Here is a 25096-nt window from a genome sequence, read left to right on the forward strand (position 1 = left end):
TATAACTAATATATATATAGGACAATGCTGTTGTTTAAAAAATACTCCATTCCATGACCTTTTATATAACCAATAATTGATAAGTTCCAGGTCGACGGGTTCAAACAGAAAGATTTTGCAATTAGAGAAAATGTGTATCTTATAATCGGCATGACTTTATCAGATGACAATACCAATACTAAAATAAGGCTTACTCATAGTTACATATACTTTAATTCAGGCACGGACCGCGATATCACGGGTGTGTTCTAGTATAATATATATAAAACAATATTGTGTAAACTCAATTGCATTGACTTTAGGCATAATTGTTTTTTAATCAAAAGACAAATTTAACACACAGAAAGTAAAACAGAATCGATGCATTTTACTATTGATATACTAGTATCTATCAAAAATAATTATGTTAAATCACCAACAAGCTGCAAATATAGATATTTAATCATAGTTTTTCATTATTATGAAATTTCCTTAGAGATGTGATAGAATTTTTTTCCCAAGGGAAAATGTCTTATGTAACTTTTTGACTCTGGAGACAACTTTGTACATGGGATGATTATAACTGGTATTGAAAATTTGGGTTAGCATACGTTTCCTGAGTGTATAATATCTGTATAATCTTTCAATCAGTTTAATTGAAGTCTGGAGCTGGCATGTCAGTAAACTGCTAGCAGTCCTTTGTTAATATATATTGACATTTTGAGTAGTTTCTTCTATTATCTAATCTAACATCAGAATGTACTTTTACCGATTTATACTGTGCGTATGGCTGTGTGCTTGTTTAAAGTATTCCATTTTGCCTAGTAGTATAGGGGTGGTTAAGATCTCAAAAACATGTTTAACCCCACTGCATGTTTGCACATGTCTAAAGTCAGGAACCTCTGGACTTGTATGTTCTTTTTTTCATTTTGGTTCAATGATGTTTCAGAGTTTAATGTGACGTCTAATTTCACTGAACAAGTATACAATATTGTTTAGGGGCCAACTGAAGCTCACCTTCAGATTCAGTTTTTTTCCACCATGTTCAAGACACATTGGTGGCCTTGGAATATGTTCTGCTCTTTGGTCGGGTTGTTGTCTCTTTGAAACATTCCCTGTTTCTATTCTCAATTTTATTTTATAATTGCGTAATGAAGAATTGTATCTACGCGTTTGTAATTTATCAAGCTTATCTGGTGTCATTGCATGTATCTTTGTCTTAGATTTTATAGCAATATCTGCCTTTTTTTAATTTAAATACAGATGATAAAAAAATTATGGACTGAAAAAAAATGTATATGATTGCATCGAAAAAAGCTTCTATAAAAAAAAGCATGGTCAAAACATGCAATCTTTAGACATTCGGCATTCAAATATCATGAAAACAGCATATTTTATCTTAACTGTAAATGACACAGCCGCCATTTTGAAAATTCCGATATCGACAAAAAGTTGTTTTTTTTTTACTTGATTAGGGACATAATTTGCAATCCACTTAAACTGTTAAAAATCGCATACATTGCTAGATCTATGTTTCAAGTATTACAACTTCGATGCAAAGCATTACTTGTTTTTAAATAATTTGTAAAATTAATAAGAAATAGACGAGATATTGCTAATTTTACAATAGAGTTAACGGGTGACAACGAGAAAAAGAACAACATTTAGTATTGATCAGGGACGTAATTTAAGTAATCACAGTTTAAACTGTTAGGACGAACATGTGTAGAAAGATTTGTATTCGAAAACCAAGAAAAGAGATGCAAAAGGTAAAAAAATGGGTAGATAAAAAGAAAAAATCAAGTACATTTACTTAACATATTGAAGAGCCTATAAAATTTCTCTGAGACAACTTGAATAATGATGGCGGATTGTCGCGTCATAAAAGGTACATTATGTCCTTTTCAGTTGGATATGCTTTCAATTTGTATGTGAAGAAGCCAACTTTAAGGAGAATCGATTAAAATCATGTACCTAATTAAAATCCACTCATATAGATGAAAATGACTACTGTTACAATAAAATTCGTACCCGAAAAAATCCAAAAACCTAGTAAGTCAATAGCAGACGACACATCACGCCATTTTATAGTTTCATCAGTTGTACATATTTCGTTGACATCAACGCATTCTTTATCTTGAAAATCAAAAATCACATTCCTCTTCGAACAAAGAACTTTTCTTTCAAATTTTACAACATAAACAAATATTTTCGATTTTTGGTGTCCCTCTTCTCTGTGGTGTATTCTTAGCTGTAACGAAGTAACGATAAGAACCAAAACACCGTATCCAAGTTGACTGGCGATGTAAATACTCAGTATACATGTATTTTCTGAATTGACGGGTAGTTTGTCGTTAATCATTGTTAAAAAGACAGGAAAACAGTCACTGAATACGACATTTTTTCACCAGCATCAGCAGGAATAATGAATACTAAAGAATTAAGGATTCCCAAGAATATCATAGGTGTAATAATGCTGACTATGTAATACGTGGCTTTACGGCGTAGATTAATTGTGAATATAATCTCGCTACTGTCATAAACAGACTCTGTCTGAACCGAAGATGAAATAATTGACCATAAACTATTCTCTCGATATCCTCTAAGGTCAATGTCGGGATAAACGGCATCGATAACAACTAAATTATCTGTATAAGTCCATAATGCGAACCGGATATGACAAGTCTGTTCATCAAAAGGGTAGTAGGTGACATTTATGGCGCATTCATTTTCGAACACGTGGTACGGATACCAAGTTACCCAACCGTCACTGTCAACTAAAATGTAGTAGAAACTTCCTCCTAATTCTTTAAACTCTTGAAATCCATTCTTTAAAACAAAGTCTGGTTTCCAAATATTATCCTGAAAGAAATGAGGCCGATTTTAATCATACATTATATTGTAGCGAATCTCTTTATCCTTTACGCCATCTGCTCAGACACGCCAGTAAGAAAAGGAATGATTTCAATTTAAAAAAAAATAGCACATTAAATGTTTAATATTCAACTTGAAAATGTTAAATTCTTGGAGAAAAAAAACTATACAGGCCTTTATATAAAGGGCCAAACTAGTCCATTAAAAAATCTAAACATAAATAGATTTAAAAAAATCGTTTATATGGGTTGGGCGTCCCCTTAATCTGTATTCATTAAAAGGGCCTATTTTTGTAACCCCCCCCTTTAGACCCTCGTTTAATAGTATCATTATCAATAAAATATTCAATGTATCTATGTTTAAAATGTACAATTATTCAAGGATTGCCAGGACTTCGAATTTAAATATTTATCTTTTGTGCGTAGTAAACTACGAAAACTAATCATGCTAATAGTGACTTTAGGCTAAATTATTCTGTACATAAGTAAGCCTGTTAGATTTCTCGTTTGGATTATTTTACATTTGTCATTCCGGGGCCTTTTATAGCTGACTATGTGATATGGGCTTTATTCATTGTTGAAGGCCGGTGACCTAAATTTTTCTTTTCTGTGAAACATAAAAGAACTAATGTAACGCACCCACCGAACACAAGAGTAAATACATATTGAATCATACTTATTTTTATAACAAACTATTAAAATATATTTGTACGTAATTAAAGGCAACCGTACAACCTTCAACAATGAGAAAAAAAAATAACGTATAGTCGGCTATAAAAGGCCCCGACATGAAAAACGACCTAACTTAAAACAAAACAATTTGCGGAATACACATACATGACACGAACCAACGAAAACCACTAAACTATAAGCTCCTGACTTGAGACAGGCTCATGCAGAATATGTCGGATTTAAAATTTCAAAAGCCAAAACCAACTAAAAGAAAACATATATCTTATATTAAAATTTCAATCAGAACATCCAACATCGAACATCCAATGGATTTAGTGTAAAGACTTCATTAACAGTCAGAGAAAACCATGACTTTTGCATACTTATTCCTATATACATTGATATAAAGTAAAATAATAAATATTACCGAACTCCGATGAAAATTCCAAACAAAAAGTCCGTGCGCAAATGGAAAAATCAAACCTAAAACACATCAAACGAATTGAAAACAGCTGTCATATTCCTGACTTGATACAGGCATTTTCTTATGTAGAAAAGAAAACAACAATTACAAAATTAATGTACTATAACAAATCATTGAAAGACGTATTTAAAGTTTAAAGTTTACCTGAAGAACACTGATGAATTCAATGTCGTTATAAGCATCACTATCCCACACTAGAAGTTCATCAATCCAAGAAACTTTTAGGAAACCAGCAAATACCATTTTTTCATTAACTTCATCAATGTTATGAATGCTTACAAGTTCCATTGAGACATACATATCAGTGACATCAGTCTGATCTTGTTTGTTATAACTGTTTGTTATAAACAAGTCCATCAACAAATTCTTGACATCGTCAGAAGTTTGACAGAAGCCATTGCTTATTATTAAAAATAAACAAATGATACTTATTTCACTTGCCATTTAGTTAAATTACATAAATAACTTCTTCTACAAAATTTGTGTTGAGTATCGTCAAGATAAGATGCTGATCAAATGAATCGGATTTGTGATGTATCAACTTATTAAAAATAGTAGGGTGCCCAGTATCGAAAAAGACGTTTAGTTAACGAGTTTAAGTTAACGGATAACACACGGCTATATTTATATGCAAACTATTGGAAAATCATTTATATTTTTTAATTATGAATGTCGTCGTAAGCTACCATGGTCACGTTTTTCAAAATTTTGTGGTTTCTTAGGGTACCCAAAAATACCTCCTCATATTAAATTTATCATATAACGAAAGCTGAAAAAAAATTATATAATTTAAGTATAAGTATTTCATGATTTTAGTAAGACTATTTTATTAGCTGAAATTTACCACAATTTTGAACGAAAGAAAATTTATTGAGTGTTACTTTCACGGGATTTTTACCCTGATATCATCAATAAAACATGGTTCATATGTGTGCCAAATATCTTTCGTGTAATGTTAATCGGTGAGAAGAAAATAGCAATTTAAAACACAAATTTAGTGACAATTCTGCCTTGATTTAAACACGCCTTTTCTCGTGCCGTTATCGTTTTGTAGCTTACACTATCAGGTCATTAACTATCATGTACAGATTTATGTCCATGTCAGGCATATGACATTTGTCAAAATGTAAATACTCGTCTGGTTGCAGTTAGAAACATTGATGACGACGAAGATGTAGATGTATAAGATTTCATTTTTCTGTTTGTACCTTATGAATCATTGTTAACTATCGAATGAAAATTAAGCAGTCCATAATCTTTTCTAAACAATAAATATAACATTTACTCAATTTTGAAATCGTGGGATATATAGTAATAATCTATCTTGTGGGGAAAGATATGTAAAAAAAAAACACAAAAAAAACCCTGCCTTATGGTCTCTGACATTCACGTGGTTGGTGGGCTTAAACTACAGGAGACCATAAAACGTAGTAGGTAATGCAAGCTTCGATCATAATTTTCTATTTGCATTTGTTCTTCTTTTTCCGTGTTTTTGCAATGCTGTTGTCAGCTTGTCTTTATTTTATAAGTTTTTAATGTTCCTTTGGTTTCTCACGCTTTTTTTGTTTGAAATTGTTTGTAAAACATATCGGTGCTGTACATAACCCTCTCTCTTATTATATTTTTGGAATACTTGTAAACAGTATAGCCAATTGTTGATCATCTAGTCATCTGTATATGTAGGATGGGGTGTTTTACCTGTTTCTAATAGACGTTTTGTTTTCATAACTTTAAACATCCCCCTTTTTCTCCGTTTGCATTAATTTTTACTTCTGTAAAGCAAAACTATACACAGAGCTTTATATTCAACCAAGTTTGACGTTAATGTTACACAAATTTCGAAACAAATCATTTATATATACTCTTTCACACCCAATAACAGAAATTTGATATTTACATAGAAATTGACGATTACCTAATATCAAAAGACGTGAAAAACACATTTTGTTTTCGACAAATTATTAAAGTTAAGATCTAAAAAACATCTTAAGATCTAACTTGTAATGAATTGAATACAAACATTTCAAATTTAGAAATTGAAATACATTGTAGGTCAAGGTCACTGTTATTTAACAGCTGTTTGAAAATTTCAAATTTGCACCCTATATGCAAAAAAGTCTATCTAAAGTAATTTTTGGCGATAAAAATATAAGATAAGTTCTAAATGCGGATACAAAAAATATTTTTCTATAAATTAATTGTTTTTATTTTGCTCCAAACACATATATGTAGGAGAAACAAGCTATCTAAATGTGACGGTGCATTTTTCTGAAATTTTTGCTTTGACCTTTGACCCTGATTTAAAAAAAAACGTGACCACGACAGACAATGACGACAACGGTATTTCGATGTGGTTTGTTCTCCTCTTTCCAATGATATAAAATATAGCCGTGTGTTATTCCGTTAAAGCAAATTAATCAAATTTGTTGATTGGGCACCCTACTAAAATGGATCAATTCTGTAAAGTTCATTTCAATCATTCCATTTAAATATACATAAACCTACATCATACTCATTCGTGGCCGTGGAATATGTTCTGTTCTTTGGTCGGGTTGTTGTCTCTTAGAAACATTCCCCGTTTCAATTCTCAATTTTTAATTTATAACAAAACAGCTTCTGTGTAGCCTTTATTACTAAATACAACTGCATAAGAACACCAAGCTTTTGATTGATTGCTATGTGTCACACAAACATCAGTGGCGAATCCTGAACTCTTTATAAGGTACCCAACTGACTGCCATTAGAGGGGACCGCTACAGTCTACACATTTTTCCCACAAAAGCCACCCCCCCCCCTCACCCTTCCCCCTGGATCTGTCTATGAACAAAAAAAGGCGGAACACGTCTGAAGCATTAAAATAAAATTGAAGTAACAAGATAAAAGTTGCTTGAAATTAATAATACTTTTCAGTATCTCATTGGGGACATCAGAAAGCAAAATCGGCAATCATGCAATCGTTTATCTATCATTTTTTCACGTTGGAATCTTTGTTTTCGACGTATGCTCATTGTTGAAGGCCGAAACCTATAGTTCCGACTATCAACGATCTTATTTTGAAAGAAGTCTCAATGGCTTTCATATGACATCTGAATGTTATAAAATCTCAGGAGAGCATGGTTACGAACTTTTTTCAATCTTCTTCATGAGAATGGGCACCAGCATGAAAAGGGAGCGACCCGTGTTTTTGTCATTTAACTTAAAATTCAAATTTAAAAAAAAAAACACATCCAATACTACAAATACATATTTAGGCATATGTGTAATTTTAAGTACTTTAATTTATTGTAAGTTCTGATCGACAGGCAAGAAAATGAAGTGAAATATACAACTCCAAAATTAGCCAAGAATTTTCTAATCCGAAGTTTGCACAAAAAACACACATAATGGTAAACCCCTGTATCAATTATTATCTTACCTCCTATACATTTCCAGGAATATGATTAGTTAAAAGCGTCCGCGTGCAAACCGTGTATATTTGATATTAGGTTAGTAGGGAGGCGGGGCTTATCTCATACACGGTTAGTAGTGGAGTTACGTCCCTTTTTATTCCTTATTAAGTAAGAAGGGGCGGGGCTTATTTCATACACGGTTAGTAATGGTGTTATGTCCCTTTATAAAAAACAAAACGGTACTGAGAAAAAATCTTAAAAGTTCCAACAGACAAGAAATTGATGATTTTAAGATTGAAACAAATTCATAAAACACATTAAAACCTTACAAGTCGTAATTTTTGGCATCTGTTTTTGTAGGATTAATGGAAGTATCTTCTTAGTGCTAACAGTATTGAAGACTTGCTCATTTTGAGAATCACTAGTCTTAATTTCACACGTTAAGATAGTCGGTAAGATAAATTCGTTACATAGTGTGCTTCGCTCTCACCCCATATGGAATTTACTGACCCCATATATACCGTATTAGGTCACTAGCACACTATGTAATTATTAATATTATATTTTCTATTTCAAAGCATACTGCATGACAAGGGTACTAATACATGTAATAAGAAAGTTGACAATATTCAAGCACCCGACTGAATTTGTCGTAATAATCATGATAGTTATTGATCTTTAATCAACTATCTGTGCTATAAACGGTAATACAATAGAACTGAGTGTATAATATCGGACGCATAAAATAGTTTAATTCATCAAGATATAAAACATTTTTTCAAACAATGTTTTTGACATGATCGAAATCGTCCAAAAAATTAAAGATGAATCCATATTATGTTAAACCACTACGTAAACTTTCGTTCTATTTTAAAGAATACTACATTCGATAACAGGTTCACACAAAAACGTGTTGGCTATTTACTGATTGTTAACAGTTAAAGTCTTTATCCATGATGAACACTTCAATTTTGTTGCATTCAAAAGAATAAAAATGGTGTAATATTGCACATTAAACATGTTTTCCGATAGAAAGACGGACATTGTGAACACTATATACAATTAGGTTTCCAAACTCTCTCATGCAGTACCTTAAACATTATATTGCGCCCTTACGTTCAGTGTGTTATAGATATTGACTAAATTAGTAAATTTAAACTACGTCCCGTTATTTTTCTTTCTCAGTATTTGCATTTGCCGTTTTCATGAAACAATTGGCTATGACGTCACTGGAAAAGTTAAAAGTATTTATATTATAGGCACTGGCTACGGTTACATGGAAATGTAACAATAATAAAAATATTATTGTTACATTGTAGACTAATTGCCGGAATACAGGGTTGGGTAAGGATCCAATCAATAACGAATGTAACAATAATAATTGAGTCTACGGTTACATTGCGTTATTGATACATTAATGCACTTCAATGTACGCTTAATTAATTAAACTTAAACCTTCTATAGTTGTGTTGCTTAACTTTTTTCCCCAATAAGAATGAAATTACTATCACGAAATATCTGAAAATGGAAAAAAAACGATTCCACCGGTACCAGTTTCAATATGTCGGCAAATGTTAACATCAAATGCCTTCACAATTGACTTGTATTTTATGTTTTATTGGTGTTTTTAAGCCATGCCAAGTGCGATATTGAAATCGGAGGTGAACATAAAATCAGTAATGGACTGTTATGAATCACATTACATTACAACCTCACATATGCTTCAAACAAAAAAAATTGACGAAAATATAAACATTGCAACACAGATTTTCATATACAAATTCTTGATCGAAAGAGTAAAAAAAAAAATTTTTCAGCTGAAGCATGACAGACATTGAAGGTTTCTTTAACTTCAACAAAATATAGAACATAATGGAACTGTTCAGTATGAAATACAGAAGTACATATTGCTGCATCACTCGTTTGTAATGGCTGCTTGGTTTCGTCGAACTAAAACATGCTACCAAAAACAACATACTGGATTTATAGAAACTGTAATATTTCAAATAAAAAATTAAAAAATTGTATGCAATTTTGTAAAATTCAAATAAAAGTTTTCAATTTTTATTTTAATACAAATTACTAGTCCCTGCGTACATTGAAGTGCATTAATGTAACAATAACGCAAAGTAACCCAGGGGCCGATCCAGCCATTTAAAAAAGGGGGTCCCAACCCAGGATAAAGGGGGGTTCCAACCACGTGTCCCCATTCAAATGCATTGATCGTCCAAAGAAAAGGGGGTTCCAAACCCCGGAACAACTCCCTCTGGATCCGCCACTGTAACCATAGACTCAATAGTTATTGCTACATTCGTAATTTATCGGTTCCTAACCTAACCTTGCATTCCGGCAATTAGTCTCCAATGTAACAAATAATATTTTTATTATTGTTACATTTCCATGTAACCGTAGCCAGTGCCTATATTATATCACGAGGGGTCATGCCTGTTGTGTGTCATAAGTACAATTTGTAAACTTACGAAAGAGGGACGAAAGATACCAGAGGGAGAGTCAAACTCATAGATTGAAACTAAACTGACAACGTCATGGCTAAGAATAAAAAGACAAACAGACAAATAATAGTACAGAAGACAACATAGAAAACTAAAGACTAATCAAATAGAACCCCACCAAAAACTGGGGGTGATCTCATGTGCTCCGGAAGGGTAAGCAGATCCTGCTCCACATGTGGTACCCATCGTGTTGCTTATGTTATTACAAATCCGGTAAATTGTCTAATTCGGTAGGTCACATTCGTGAAAAGGGAAGGGTATTGTAGTTACGACATATAAGGAACATATCCGATATCATCTGTGAAACGGTTATTCCATTACGGTCAACCAACCCGTGATGGCGTTCGTAAAATTAACGAAGGGATGATTTCAACATCACCATTTGGAACTCATTGTTTAATAACTTCCTTGTGAGTAGCAATCCCCTATCAAGGAAATCATGATAGGAAATACAAGCCCGGGAATATCGTATCAATTGGAAAATATATACTCTGTATGCAGGCGCTGCTGGAATGTTGCTACATGTAATTGGAAAGTTCACAATGGGGGTTTTGTTTTCAACCGAGCTTCAATGTCAATTTCTAGATGTAAGTCAAGATATGAGGCAGACTTTACTGTATCTGTAGTATCCTTTATCTCTAGTTCGATGGGATATATTCGTTCAACATAGTTACCAAATTTTGTATTATTTAGTGAGAGAACATCATCTATAAAGCGGAAAGTAAAGTTAAAGTACGAAGCTGCATATAAAATGTACAATTTAAATAAATATTAACTAATTAAAGACAATTGCAAAAAATATTAATTTAGACAAAATGAAAACATTAGATTTTATTGCATCTCATGTTATCTCAAAATGGTTGAGAAATTGATGGGGTTTGTATTACAGTACTTTCAATGAATTGTGACTTATTCAGTTTCTATTTCTACAAAACAAAAACTACACAGTTAAAAAACATAGAAAACATATATTTACATATAACTTTTGAACAGTTAAACAACTAATAAATGAAAATATAGTTACATGACATTGGTTATCTTACCTCCTATACATTTATAGGAATATCATTGGTTAAAAACAAACACGCGGGCGTGATTTTTCTTTTAACACGGTAAGTAGAAATGTAACGTACTTTTTTATAAATATAAAAACATGACGTGGACTTAAAACTCTGAAACGCTTCGCCCAGACCTTACAGTGGCAGATCTAGCTATTTTTAAAAGGGGGATTCTCAACCCAGGATAAAATGGGTGGCTCTAACCATATACGTCCATATTCAAATGCATTGATCGTCCGAAAAAGGGGGTTCCAATCCCCGGAACCCCCTCCAACCTTTACCCCTGGATCCGCCACTGCCATAGATGCAGAAATTGATGATAAACGAGTAAAAATAAATGCAGAAAACACATTAAAGGCTAACAAATTGTAATATAGGTATTTATTTTTGTACAGACAAATGAAAGTAGGTTCTTAATATTGAAGACGTGATCACTTTAATAGGCCACAAGTCTGAATTCCACATGTTAATATAGTCGGTAAGATAAAATCGTTACACAGTGTGCTAGTAATATAATACGATATATATGGGGTCAGTCAATTCCCTATTGGGCAAGTGCGAATCTAAAAAAGATATGTGGTATGATTGCCAATGAGACAACTCTCCACAAGAGACCAATGACAAATAAATTAACAACTATAGATCACTGTACAGCCTTCAACAAGGAGCAAAGACCACACCACATAGTCAGCTTAAATATGCCCCGAAATAACAAATGTAAAACAATTCAAACGAGAAAACTAACGGCCTAATTTATGTGCAAAATAAAAATGAACGAAAAACAAATATGTAACACACCAACAAACCACAACCACTGCATTACAGGCTCCTGACTTAAAACAGGCACATACATACAGAATGTGGCGGGGTTAAACATGTTAGCGGGATCCCAACCTCTCCCCTAACCTGGTACATTGGTGTAACAGTACAGCATAAAAACAAACTATAAAATCAGTTGAAAAAGGCTTAACTCATTAGATGGATACAAATAGAAATATATCTAACAAAAACACAGAGTGGACGTGGCCGGGTACTTGTTTATCCCAACAACAAAAAAGACACTAAGTACAGATCTGAAAGTACTCGCAGTTACTGGAAGCTAGTTCAAGGCCACTAACAACTCATTAATAAATCATGCATCTAAGACTAAATTATCAATCAGTACACATCCAACATCCAATGGATTAAGTGTAAAGACGTCATAAACAGTGAGAACACCATTTATAATTAACTTACTCCGTATATATCGTATAAGGTAACTAGCGCACTATGTTACTAATAATAAATAATCATAGACATACAATGCAAAACACACATTTGTCAAATTGATTGAAACACAAAAGTAATAAAATGTACACAAAACATACGGGTTGTTAGCCTCGTTTTAGAATATGGTTACAACTGGTACAAAAGAAAAAATTAGATTTAAAAAAAAATGATAAAAATGAAATGGTCAAAAGGAGCATGGTGTTGATGAAAACATTTCATTTCTCTTCCATATTGACACGGAGCACTAATGATGCGCATGTGTGTTAGAAATATATAATATGAAAATAAATGACATGAAGTGCAGACTGGCGGCTTATAAATCACCCATAGTAAAATTTAAAGATGGATAAACATCATGGATACTAGGATTGGTAACGCATACATGTATTGCTGAATCATGACTTTAACATCACCACTGTTTATGCCTGAAAAATATGATTCAATTTAGTTTTGTCATCAATTATTTGATTTCTAAGTCATGACTCTTTCTAGATAACGGCAATTTATAGTATTGAATTATTGATTGTTAAATTTACTAACTTGAAAATGTAAAGAACAAAAATACCGAACTCCGAGGAAAATTCAAAATGGAAAGTCCTTAGGCTAAATTTGTGAACTGAATGATTGTTTTCGATGATAAATATTTGGATTGGCGAAAAGAAAAATATCGTTGATATCAAAATTTGCGGTCAAACGTCAATATGGTATTTCAGACACATTTGTTTTGTATAGTAGCTGTAATAGATAGAAACATAACCTTCATTTGAACGACAGATGTGGAGGTGTTTCCTATACTATAATGACAGAATGTTCCTTTTTTGTTTTCCAATATTGTTTATTGCACTGTATTTGTCAATTATTATTCATCCGATTATCCCCTAGATTGTAATTGGCAAAAAAATAAAAGTTTTTTTCCTGAAAACACATTGTGTGGTTACCGTGATCATAGTGATTTATTACATTTCATGATAATAATAGCACGGTCAAATTCAACGGTGACAGGTACCGGATTAGTTTTACATTACCTAGTTAGTTCATTCCTTAACATAAAAAAACTTACACGCGGTTGGACTGTTCGCTGGTGATGCCTTAAAACCTGTATCACATTCGCATGTGCTATTGACACAGGTAGCATCAGTAACACAGGGAGTTCCGGATACGATGCAATATAATTCTGGATATTGCTCTGAAAGTAAAAAATGATTTTTTAAAGAGATTTGGATGTAGGTCCATGTGAAAATCAGCAAACAAAAAGAAAGGTCAATATACTGCCACGTGTCTATTTAAGTAGACCAAACTCTAATTGGACACGAGTCAACAAGATTGTGAAAAAGAACTTTACGTATTTTCCATCAAAACTGAATAATCACTAGAAATAATAATAAAAAAAAACATTGATCGGAATTAAAAACCAATTGTTCAGAGAACTTGTGTAGGTTTTTCACATTACATTGCTAAATGATTAAAGAAGCTACTTCCTGTTAACATTAAAGCTAAAGTGAAATTTGTTGATGATGTTAGCCAAAGAAATATGGAACTTATACATAGACTAGAAAAAGCCAACGTTTCGACCAGGTTTGGTATTTCAATTGTGGTGTTGATGGCAGAACTCCTAGTGGTTTACAGTTGAAAATTGGAATGTATGATGACATTAACTTGAGAATAAGACAGGGATATTAAACTTGCTGTACATTCGTCTACATTGTCAGACTATACATAGACACATATCTTACATTCAATTATACTCAAGATTATAGAAAATCATTTAGGTCAATTTCAATTTGTAGTTTGAAAAAGAAAATCAGAATATGTATAAATGTAGTTTTTTGCAAAAATTGTACTTTGCACTTCTTTTCAAGGTAGGTGTATGCCTGTCTTCTTTAATCTTTACTATTATTTTTATTCCAGCTATTTTTCTTCTCTGATATTTTGCTTTCAAACTACTGTTTTATTAATATGACTTATCTATTATGTCAAATCTTTCTTTGCCAGATGAATTTGTATTTGTCACACATTTCATTTGTTTACATAGTGATGGGAAATTGTGCTTACTATAAGGAATTCACTTAAAGTTTTGACATTTAATTGTCAGGGTTTAGAAAAGACGTTTTTTATTTTTTGAAATCTAAAAATTATAATATTTATTGTATACAGGATACTCATTTTACCACAGACATCGAGAGAAGTATAAGATCGACGTGGGGATATGAATGCTACTTCACATCTTTACCTATCAAATTCAAGAGGAGTTGCAGTTTTATTAAATAATAATTTTGAATTTAAAGTATTAAAAGAAAAGGGAGATTGTGGAGGTTAAAAGTAGGATATTTTCGCTAATATAAACAAATACGTCTGTTCAGCCATAACTTTTAATAACAACTCAAAGAGCCCACGGCGACGTCACTGAAGTCGCCAACGTCGCCAATGGCAATATACAAACTTAGGAACGTCGTAATCCCGCGATAATCTCGACATACTGGGGACCGCAAAAAGTGCAAATTATCTTAAATTTCACATTAACTGTCCATATTTGTAAATAAATCAAATTAAAAAAGTCTCTATCTCCATGAATGAACTAAATTGAATTAACTAAGTTCTTGTTCACATAAATGAAAAATTTAATTAACTTCGAAAGTCCTTTTTAAAATTGTTAAAGTTCTAGTCTTCTTCATCATTTTCGTCTACATTGGTTATCCACTTTCGTATTTTCTCCCGGGCCTTGATGCTCGCATTTCGTTTCGGTCTAGTACTTCTTTGCGTTGTGTCTTCATGTTGCTCGTCAGTGTGATCGCTTGTAGCATTCAAATGTGTCCCCGATACCTCCAACGGAAATAGTTTAACGATCGGTCGGGATGTCTCACCATTGCTTGTCTGTATCCGTGCTGCTCGTACATGTCCATCATTGCCTCTAATAAGTTCATTTACTATACCTAGTTTCCAATTAACTCTAGGCGATTCATTGTGTATTTGAACTATGTCCCCAATTTGAATAGATTGTTCGTTTTTTCCTAAAGTTTTGTGAAATTCGCGCAATGAAGTTAAGTATTCGGACTTCCATCTGGTCCAGAAGTGTTGTATTAATAAAGTTTGTCTGTGTGCACATTTGTTGAGTTCTTTATGATTCATATAGGTTGGATCGTTGAATTCCTCTATGTCTATTTGCGGATATGGCAGCGCTGATATTCTTCTACCATACAAAAGATGAGCGGGAGTTAACGTCTCACAATCTCTGATATCTGATGACAAATATGTAAGTGGCCTGTCATTTAAAATTCTTTCTATTTCTGTCACGACAGTCTGTAGCGTTTCCATACTAACTTGAGTTCGTCCAAGTGTCTTTTCCAAGCTTGTCTTTGTTAGCGCAATAAGTCTCTCCCAGAATCCACCATACCAAGGTGCGCGTTTTGGTATGAACTTCCATTCTATTCCTCGTATAGACAACGTTTCTTTTAGTGTTGCCGATTCACATAATCTTTTTAGTTCCTCTGCTCCTGCAATGAAAGTAGTTGCATTATCTGATATAAGTGTCTTAGATATTGATTTGCGGCTTACGAAACGCCTAAAAGCTTGAACAAACGAATGTTCGGTTAGGTTCGGTACCACCTCTAGATGAACGGCTCTGGTAGAAGCGCAGGTAAACAGGTATATATATGCTTTTGTTAAAATTCTATTTTCGTCTCTTACAAGTAATGCTCCTGTAAAGTCCACTCCAGTGACTGTAAAAGGGGGTGCTTCCTGTAATCTGATTTTTAGTAAAGGTGGTGGGTCTGGTGCAACGTACGATTTTCCATTCACTTTGCGGCAAATAACGCATTTGCGGAGTAATTTCTTTGCATACTTTCGAATAGTTGGTATCCAAAACGTTTGTCTAATATAGGTGACTGTAGCATTCATTCCACTATGAAGTAATTTTTCGTGTGCGTCTAATACAATTAGTCTAGTTAGCGGATGATTTGCCAGTATAAGGTACGGAAATTTCGCTGATTCTGGTATTGGTGCGTTGTGTATTCTCCCGTTACATCTGATAAGACCGGATTCGTCTAAGAAAAGTCCCAATTGTCGGACTCTGGGTACTTTATTTGTGTTTCTGTGTTGTGCTCCTCTCAAATATGACATTTCATCTGTATACGTAGACTCTTGACAATCTAGAATCCAAGTATTTACTGCTGTTTGAATTTCATTGACCTCCAGTGGTCCGCTTTTTCTGGAAATCCTATCCCGTCTACAGTGGCGGATAAAACGGATGACATAGGCGGTAATACGTAATAATTTCATGTAAGATCCATAGTTCGAAATATCCAATATGTTTGTTATACTGCCTAGACTTTTTTGGTGTGTCATATCCAAGTTGTCCAATTCCTCTTCCTTTTCTCTGTCATCTACCAGTGACGTCAAAACGGTGTTTTTTGCGCTGTTTAGTTCTGGCCATTTTGTACTATCTGTTAACCAATTTGGTCCTTTCCGCCAAAGTATACTCTGGTCAAATTGTTCAATTGTAAGTCCTTTTGTAAGAAGATCTGCCGGGTTGTTATCAGTAGGGCAATACCGCCATTTGTATGGATGCGTCAATTCTGTTATTTCCTTCACTCGATTAGCTATAAAACGTTTCAAAGTCTTCGTAGATGTTAGCCAATGAAGAACAATGCTGATATCTGACCAAAATACAATTTTTGGATAATTAAGTGTTGAATGAAGATGTGCAGCTAGTCGTGCGCCGATGATTGCTGCCATAAGTTCAAGTTGTGGGAGGGTTAAACATTTGACTGGTGCTACTCTGGTTTTCGCCATTACTAAAGTTGTTTCGTTTTCGTTACTCAAATAAGCTGCTGCGCCGTACGCCTTTGGACTTGCGTCTGTAAATACATGAAGTACTAATTCTGTTGATGCTGATGGCTTGCTAAAATAATATCGAGGAATAGTGAATTGTATTGCCTTTTCCAAATCTTTGGTCAAATCTATCCACGTAGTCTTTAAATTATCTGGTATAAGTTCGTCCCAATCTAATCCACATTTCCATAACTCTTGTATCAGGATTTTCGCTCTAATTGTAACCGGACTGAGTAAGCCGAGTGGATCATAAATCTTTGAAGAATATTTCAAAACTTCTCGTTTAGTAACATGTTGAAGTAGTTCCGGTGTAAGAATTTCACGCTTAGGGTAAAAAATCTCGTCTCTTCGACTGTTCCACAACATTCCAAGTATTTTTGTATACTTATCTGTATCTAGGACGTTTTCCTCTTTAGCTAATTTTAGTAATTTAGCACTGTTTGAACTCCATGATCTCAAGTTGAATCCAGCTCCAGCCATCAAGCTCCTTGCTTCTTTGAAATACGTAAGTAAATCTTCCTCTTTGTTCATACTAGACAATATGTAATCAACGTAAATATCTCTTTCTAGAATTTTAGCTGTTTCACTGTTTCCGAATTGTTTCAAATGTTTCTGTATAGGTGTTGAGTATAAAGGGCGAAGACGTCGCTCCAAATAACACTGCTTTGAACCTATAAGTTTTCAGCTGACTTCCTGGGTTTGTAGGGTCACTAAGCCATAAAAATCGGGTAACGTCTCTATCTTCTTCGCTCAATCCAACATGATGTAAGAAAGCTTTCTCAATATCAGTACATGTAGCAAACTGGTTGGCTCTAAACTGTACTAGGAGTTTTTTCAAATCATTTAATTTTGGTGGTGTGTCCATCAGACAATCATTTAGACTTGGATGACTTGGTGATTGACGACAACTACAGTCGTATACTATTCGTATAGGAGTTGTGCTAGATTCCTTGTGTATAGGGTGGTGTGGAATGTAATGAATTTTCCCGCCTTTTTGTTCTTTTTCATCTACTGTCTCAACAAATCCTCTGCGTTCCTGTTCGGCGATTATATCTCCATACTTCTTAAGTAGTTTAGGATCTTGACTAAGTTTCTTAATAACGTTCTCTGTTCTTCTTCTTGTGACTGTATAGTTTGATGGTAGTTCGTCATGTTCCTGTTTCCATGGCAATTTTGCAAAGTATTTATTACCTCTGAGTTCAATCGAAGTGTCTTGATATGTTTCCAAAAAATCCGTATCGTCTTCGTCTGTTTCCTTCGAGTTAATTAATACCAATCGATTCCAATCTCCAAAATGTTTCTATATCATGCTCGTTTTATGAGAAACAAGAATATTAAAAATGCTAGAACCCATCAACGAGTTATCCCTCTTGTCGCTTACTGGACCGGAAAGTAAGAAACCTAACTTTGACCTCACGGCGGTTGGACCATTTCCCCGTATGACTTCATCCTCGACTAAGTCCCAGTAGTAGTCAGCTCCGATCAATAACGATATTTCGAAAGACTCTTCCTGTGTTACCGGATGTGCTAACTTAAGTCCCCGTAAATAATTCAGTCCTCTGATGATGTGGCGAATATTGTTCTGCAAAGGTATGGCAATCATTGGTACAATTAGAACGTGTATCGGTATTTTCTGTCCTGAATCTGTTTCTACGAACACTGTCGATTTATCTAAATGTCTTACGTTTTTGTTTCTATCTCCAAATGATGATAACTGTAGAATTTCAGTTCCCTCTGAATGTAAATTAAGTTTTCTTGCTAAATCTTCGGTCACAAATGATATATGTGCTCCCTCGTCAAAAAGTATATGGGTGTCTCTACATGAGTGGTCTGACCATACGGGTGCTACTGCAGTTTTTAAAAGAACATTTGTACGTACCTCGACTGACGATCAGTATAAAATTGACGTGTCCTCTTCCTTCTGATTAGTGTCATTTACCAAATGTACAGATGTCTGATTAGCTTGTCCATTGTTACCATGAAAATTCATATGCTGTTGGCTGTAATTTGTATTTTGCACGCTTTGTCTACTCCTGTCATTTTCGTGGATCTTGCTGTTAAATTGGTGTACAGTACACAGACTTGTGTGGTGTCTTTTGTTGCAATTTCGGCATAAATGTTTTGACTTACATTCATTTATACGATGTGTTCCAAGGCAGTTGAAACACAATTTCTCTCGTTTTACAATGTTCATGCGTGATGCTGGATCCGATACGTTCGCGCAATGCGCTGGTGCGTATACATCGCGACAGAATACACAAGGTTTAGTGTCTAAAATCTGGCGTATATTTCTTGTATTTAGAGCTTGATTTTGGCGGGGTTTTGTTGATTTAGTTCCGGTAAAGAAAGATGATGTACTTGGTAAATTGTTAGAAGTTTCAGTGTCTTGTCCCGCATCAATTATGTTTATTTCATTGCAAATACTTTTCCGGAGGTCTCGTAATAACCAGTTTTCTGTTCCATGTTCACGGGCAAGGTTTTTTTTAATTTCTCAAAATAATTGGTACAAGTAATGTTCCATACGAGTCTTGTGACTGGCCCAAAGATTCTAGCCCTCTGACGTAAGTTTCCATTTGATCATAGAATTGTCTCAAACTGATAAGATGGTGTCGTGGTGATGGAATTTCTAATAATGCTTGAATGTATGATTGCGTGATTTTGTGTGTTTGTCCGAATCTCTCCTTCAATAAAATAATGGCGTCCGCATAGTTTGCATTAGTCAGCGCAAAACCTGCTATGGTGCGTAATGCTTCATTCTGTAATTGGGCTTTGAGGTAATTAAATTTCTGGACATCGGTCAATGAAGGGTTTAAATGTATGGCGCATTCATACGAATCCCAGAAAGTTTGCCACTCTAATATATTCCCTGTGAATATCGGAAATGAGAGTTTGGGTAAGTAGTGATTCTGACTGCTTGCGGATGTTTACGAATTTATATTAGTACTCACTGTGTTACTAGCTTGAGAGAACGGATTTTGTGACGACTGCGTGCAAGAGTTTTCTGTGAGGTTTGCTGAGACGAACGGATGAGAATCAACATTTAATACTTGCGATGAAGTTTCACTCTGACGTGTCTTTGATGTGGTATGAGTATCTTGAATAAATTTTTTTATGTGTCTTATTTTTGTTTCTAACGTAATACAATACTCATCTGAGTCTAGAATTTCACTTTCAATATCTTCTGCTTCCGTTAGGTTGAGTATCTTTTGCTTCTGAAGAAGGTTTTCAAATGTTGCGTTCAATTCTTCTGGATCGAAATCTGTATCTTGCTTCGCTGCATCTATCTTCCGAATAAGTTTTGTGACAGCACTTTTGTTCCCGGATCTTATCGACTTGAGCTTGCTTAAATCCATTGGTCACGGTACCATAAATGTGGAGGTTAAAAGTAGGATATTTTCGCTAATATAAACAAATACGTCTGTTCAGCCATAACTTTTAATAACAACTCAAAGAGCCCACGGCGACGTCACTGAAGTCGCCAACGTCGCCAATGGCAATGTACAAACTTAGGAACGTCGTAATCCCGCGGTAATCTCGACAGAGATTTAAATGGTAATTACGTATGTTAGATATTGTGATTGGTGAACAAAAGATAACTATTGTCTCAGTGTATGGTCCTAATACAGACAGTCCTAATTTTTATGACAAAATTATGAACACTGTTGAAAATTTTGGAAATGAAAGTTTTATAATTTGTGGTGATTTTAATTTAGAATTGTATCCAAATATTGATTGTTATAATTATTTACATGTTAATAATCCTAATGGTAGAGATAAAGTGTTAGAAATTATAGACCAATGGTCACTTGTAGATCCTTTCAGAGAACTTTTTCCAGAATTAAGATACACCTGGCGAAAAAAACACCTTTTAAACAAGCTAGACTAGATTTTTTTCTAATTCCAGATTCTCTGTTATCAAATTGTAAAATAGAGTCTAGCTACCGTTCAGAACACTCCATTGTGGTTCTAGAACTAGAATTTAACCCTTTTATACGTGGTAAAGGACTGTGGAAGTTCAACAATTCTTTACTATATGACAAGGAATATATTGATATTGTTAAAGAAAAGATTTTAGAAGTGAAAAAACAATATGGTGCATTGGTCTATAATTTTGAAAGTAGACAGGAAATTTGTAATGATGTACATTTAACTATTGATAACCAATTATTTCTTGAGATATTATTATTAGAAATTAGACGTATTCTAGTTACAAGAGAAAACAAAGGGATATAAAGGAAAAAAAACTTTTACAAGAAATTGAATTTTTAGAAGCTGCTTTAAATGAAAAATCATATCAAATATTAGTAAGTAAGAACCAAGTCTTAGAAATGATAAGACAAGAAAATTGATGGGTAGAATTATACGGTCTAGAGTTAAGTGGGTCGAGGAAGCAAGTTGTGTTTTACAAAAGATGAATAATGATAAATCACCTGGATCTGATGGTTTTTCAACTGCATTTTTTAAGTTTTTGTGGAGAAATTTAAAGTCATTTGTTGTAAAAACATTAAACTATGGATATATTATATGGGAATTATCAGTTACTCAAAAACAAGGGATTATAACATGTCTGCCAAAAGATAATAAACCAAGACATTTTCTTAAAAATTGGCGACCTATATCATTATTAAATACTGTTTACAAAATTGGTTCAGGAGTTGTAGCTAGTAGATTTAAAAAAGTGTTATGTAAACTGATTGATCTTGATCAGACTGGTTTTATTAGTGGGCGTTATATTGGGGATAATATTAGATTAATCTATGACATTTTACAATTTACTGAAGAAAATGACATACCTGGTTTATTACTTTTGATTGACTTTGAAAAAGCTTTTGATACTATTTCTTGAGATTTTCTTTATAGTGTTCTAGATTTTTTTTAATTTTGGAGAATACATTATAAACTGGGTTAAAGTGTTCAACAAAAATATTTCATCTGCTGTTAATCAAGGAGGCAACCTTTCAGAAGATATGTATTCAATACTTATATAAATAATATTATATCAAATGGCCAAAGAAAATGGGATGAAATTATAAATTGTGAAAAAGGGGAATGAAAAGAAATTTTTAGACTACCTTTTGTAGTGACAAATACTACCAAATTGCAATTGTTACAGCATAGAATCAATCAGCGTATTTTAGGAACAAACAAATTATTGTATAAAATGAAAATAATGGATAACCCAAATTGTACATTTTGTCAAAAAGAAGATGAAACAATTGAACACTTGTTTTGGAATTGTGAGATTGTACAAATATTTTTAAATGAAACTAAACATTGGTTTCTTTCAAATGGTATAAGTATTCCCTTTACTATTCAAAATTGTATTTTTGGAGATATCTCAAAAGCAATTAGTAGAAATGTGACCAATCTGATTTTTCTGCATATCAGACATTATATTTTTAGTGGGAAATACTTTAAGAGAAGACTTACATTATTTGGAGTGAAAAAGAAATACAGGATCTTTACTGTATTGAGAAACACATAGCTGTTAAAAACAAGAAACTGGAAATTTTCGATGAAATGTGGAATACTTTCACTATATTATCTGACAGTTAAATAAATAAATGTACAAACATATAGAAGCAAACCTTTATGTTTAATTTTGATAGAAATAGGATAGGATGTTTAAATTAAAATTCGTTTAGGCAAAACTTTTTTTATTTTTTATTTTCTCTCTCTCTAATTATCAGTTCTCTCCAATATCTGGTCTATAATGCAGAATTCACTATGATTTTGTGTATTTATTCTTTCTTTTTCTACTTCAAACATATTCTTTTTATAATATGTAGGGCTCTAATGTGCGATGGTACTCTAAAGTGCGATGGTCACGCTAAAGTGCAATGGTCTACGCTAAAGTACAACGGTGTCTCACGCTAAAGTGCGATGGTTGTTTGTTCGCTAATGTACAATGGTGTCTCACGCTTAAGTGCGATGGTTGTTTGTTCGGTAAAGTACGATGGTGTATCACGCTAAAGTGCGATGCTCCAAATGGTAAAATTCGAAGTATTAAAACATCGAGTCTTCTTGTAAAAGCTAATATGCTAAGGTTTAACATATGTGATAGGCTTTACAATTTAACTGTAGGCTGAAGTGATTGTTTCTAAATTAACAAGTCCGAGCATGCAATAATTGCTATTAAGGTAATTTATGTTTTGCAAAATATTTTGTTCATGTAAAATGATTGTTTAACAATTCTGAGAGTATTGAATATTTGGATAATTGGTGTAGATTGCCATTCATACTAATGTTACAACCTATCTTACATTTGTCATTGAAAATTAAAAATACAAAACTCGCACGTTCATTGTTGGAATATGCAACATTTATTTGTATAAGCTTTAATCAGGCTAAATGCGAGAGAAATGCAATGTTCGCCAAGCTTTCTCCTTTTTTCGTAGCGAGTACAAATACATGTTTTATTTTCCTACAATGTACAGTATGAACTAATGTCTTAGCAGACAATTTATAATTAACGCATGAAAACATGTATTTTTTTTTTACCGACGTTACTTTTCATTAAAATCGACGGAATTTCAACGGGGATCACTGCCACATAAACAATGATTCGAATGTATCCGTTTGCTTCAAGTAGAAGCAGAATATATATGCGTATACTGTTTAGTATTTATATAGTAAAATGGTCGACTGTAGTCCTTTCTTCCAGCACTCGAAAAAAAAATAAACCTTGTGATTCAGCCGACAAAGAACACGGTTAAATTAAATCAATTACTAGTAAGTCATCGACATTTGGTGTAAAATTTGTTAATCAAATATTCCTAATCTATCTTCCGGCATGTTCATTTTTAGTTTGTATAAACGACTGTTAACGTCATAATCCAACTACGTTTCTAACGTCTATACTTTTGCGGACCATCGCACTTTAGCGTATGTGTAATGGCCTGACCACTAAGTATAACCGACGATTGGGCTCAAGCAGAAAAGACTATCAGGTGCTGATACTTTAATCAAGAATCAATCTAACAAATGGTAAAAAGCTGAAAAACAAATAAAATACAATTTTACAATATGTTCAATTAATATTATTAAAACGAAATGTCAAAAGTAATAGATAGCACAGTCCGTTGAATGCGAGAAAATGTTGTACTTCCAAGAACAGTTAAATTCCAGGTATTTCACGGAGAAAAGTTTCAAATATGTAGAGAGCAATTTGAAGGGTTCAAATACAATGTTGTAGAATTAACTCACTCTGTGGTTAGCCACGAATTGTGTCCAAGATGATGTTTGTCCTTAGAATGTTCTCCAGTACTGGAATGACCTTGCAATCTTCAGTTTTAGATACGTGTGAGAGAGGGAAAGGTAGCGACGATACAATGTTTTAACGTTCTTATAAGGTTAAAGGTGAATAATTCTCCTAGACTGGAACACATAAATAGATTACGAATATAATCAAACGATCTATATAAATAACGGAACGGTGTAACAGAATACTCCCCGTCTGATGTCTATCTGATATCTTTATTCAATTAACTATTCGCAAATGAATATAAGATCTAGATAAATGAATGAACCCCAATATAAATTGAATACATACAGATGAAATAACCACTATGGTCGTGTGAGAAATATCACGTCTCAACTTACGACATTTCACTATAAAGTTTCCAGAATAGATTAATTCCACGGAAAATTGGGTTCGGCACAGTTTATTGTCCTATGAAGAAGGATCTCTCCAATGAGATCGCTGTGATTTGTAGAATATTCCATAGCTGTTGTTGAGATAGTAGGAACTGTTTTCTCCAACGTTGTTAAACAGCGATGATGGTTACAGGTGGTCCTCCGATGGGTTTGACGAGAGGTAATAATTGATCCTCTTCCGGTTTGGCGAAAAGTCGTATCTTTTTTAGTATCAGACGAAATTAAGCGTTTCGTCTTAAAGTTCAATCCTGCGGATCTTGCTGTTTTATCTGTGAAGTGGCGACCTCGATGTTTGATTCCATCATTGTAATGTCCAACAAAGGGTGTTACTTTGTGATGATGTCCAGATAAGACTACTGGTTCCTTTTCACTAAAA

The 25096-nt window shown here is 33.6% G+C and overlaps 1 long non-coding RNA gene across 1 annotated transcript; it reads right to left on the minus strand.

The window, feature by feature from the left end:
• Positions 1-10726: 10726 nt before the first annotated feature.
• LOC143049825 (uncharacterized) lies at positions 10727-13424 on the minus strand. The gene is made up of 2 exons (XR_012970328.1): positions 13298-13424; positions 10727-12662 (listed from the first exon to the last, which is right to left on the minus strand). It is a non-coding gene; the product is annotated as an uncharacterized LOC143049825 (long non-coding RNA).
• Between the last annotated feature and the right edge of the window lie 11672 nt (positions 13425-25096).

This window comes from Mytilus galloprovincialis, chromosome 10 (assembly GCF_965363235.1).
Source record: "Mytilus galloprovincialis chromosome 10, xbMytGall1.hap1.1, whole genome shotgun sequence".
NCBI classification, from domain to species: Eukaryota; Metazoa; Mollusca; class Bivalvia; order Mytilida; family Mytilidae; genus Mytilus; species Mytilus galloprovincialis.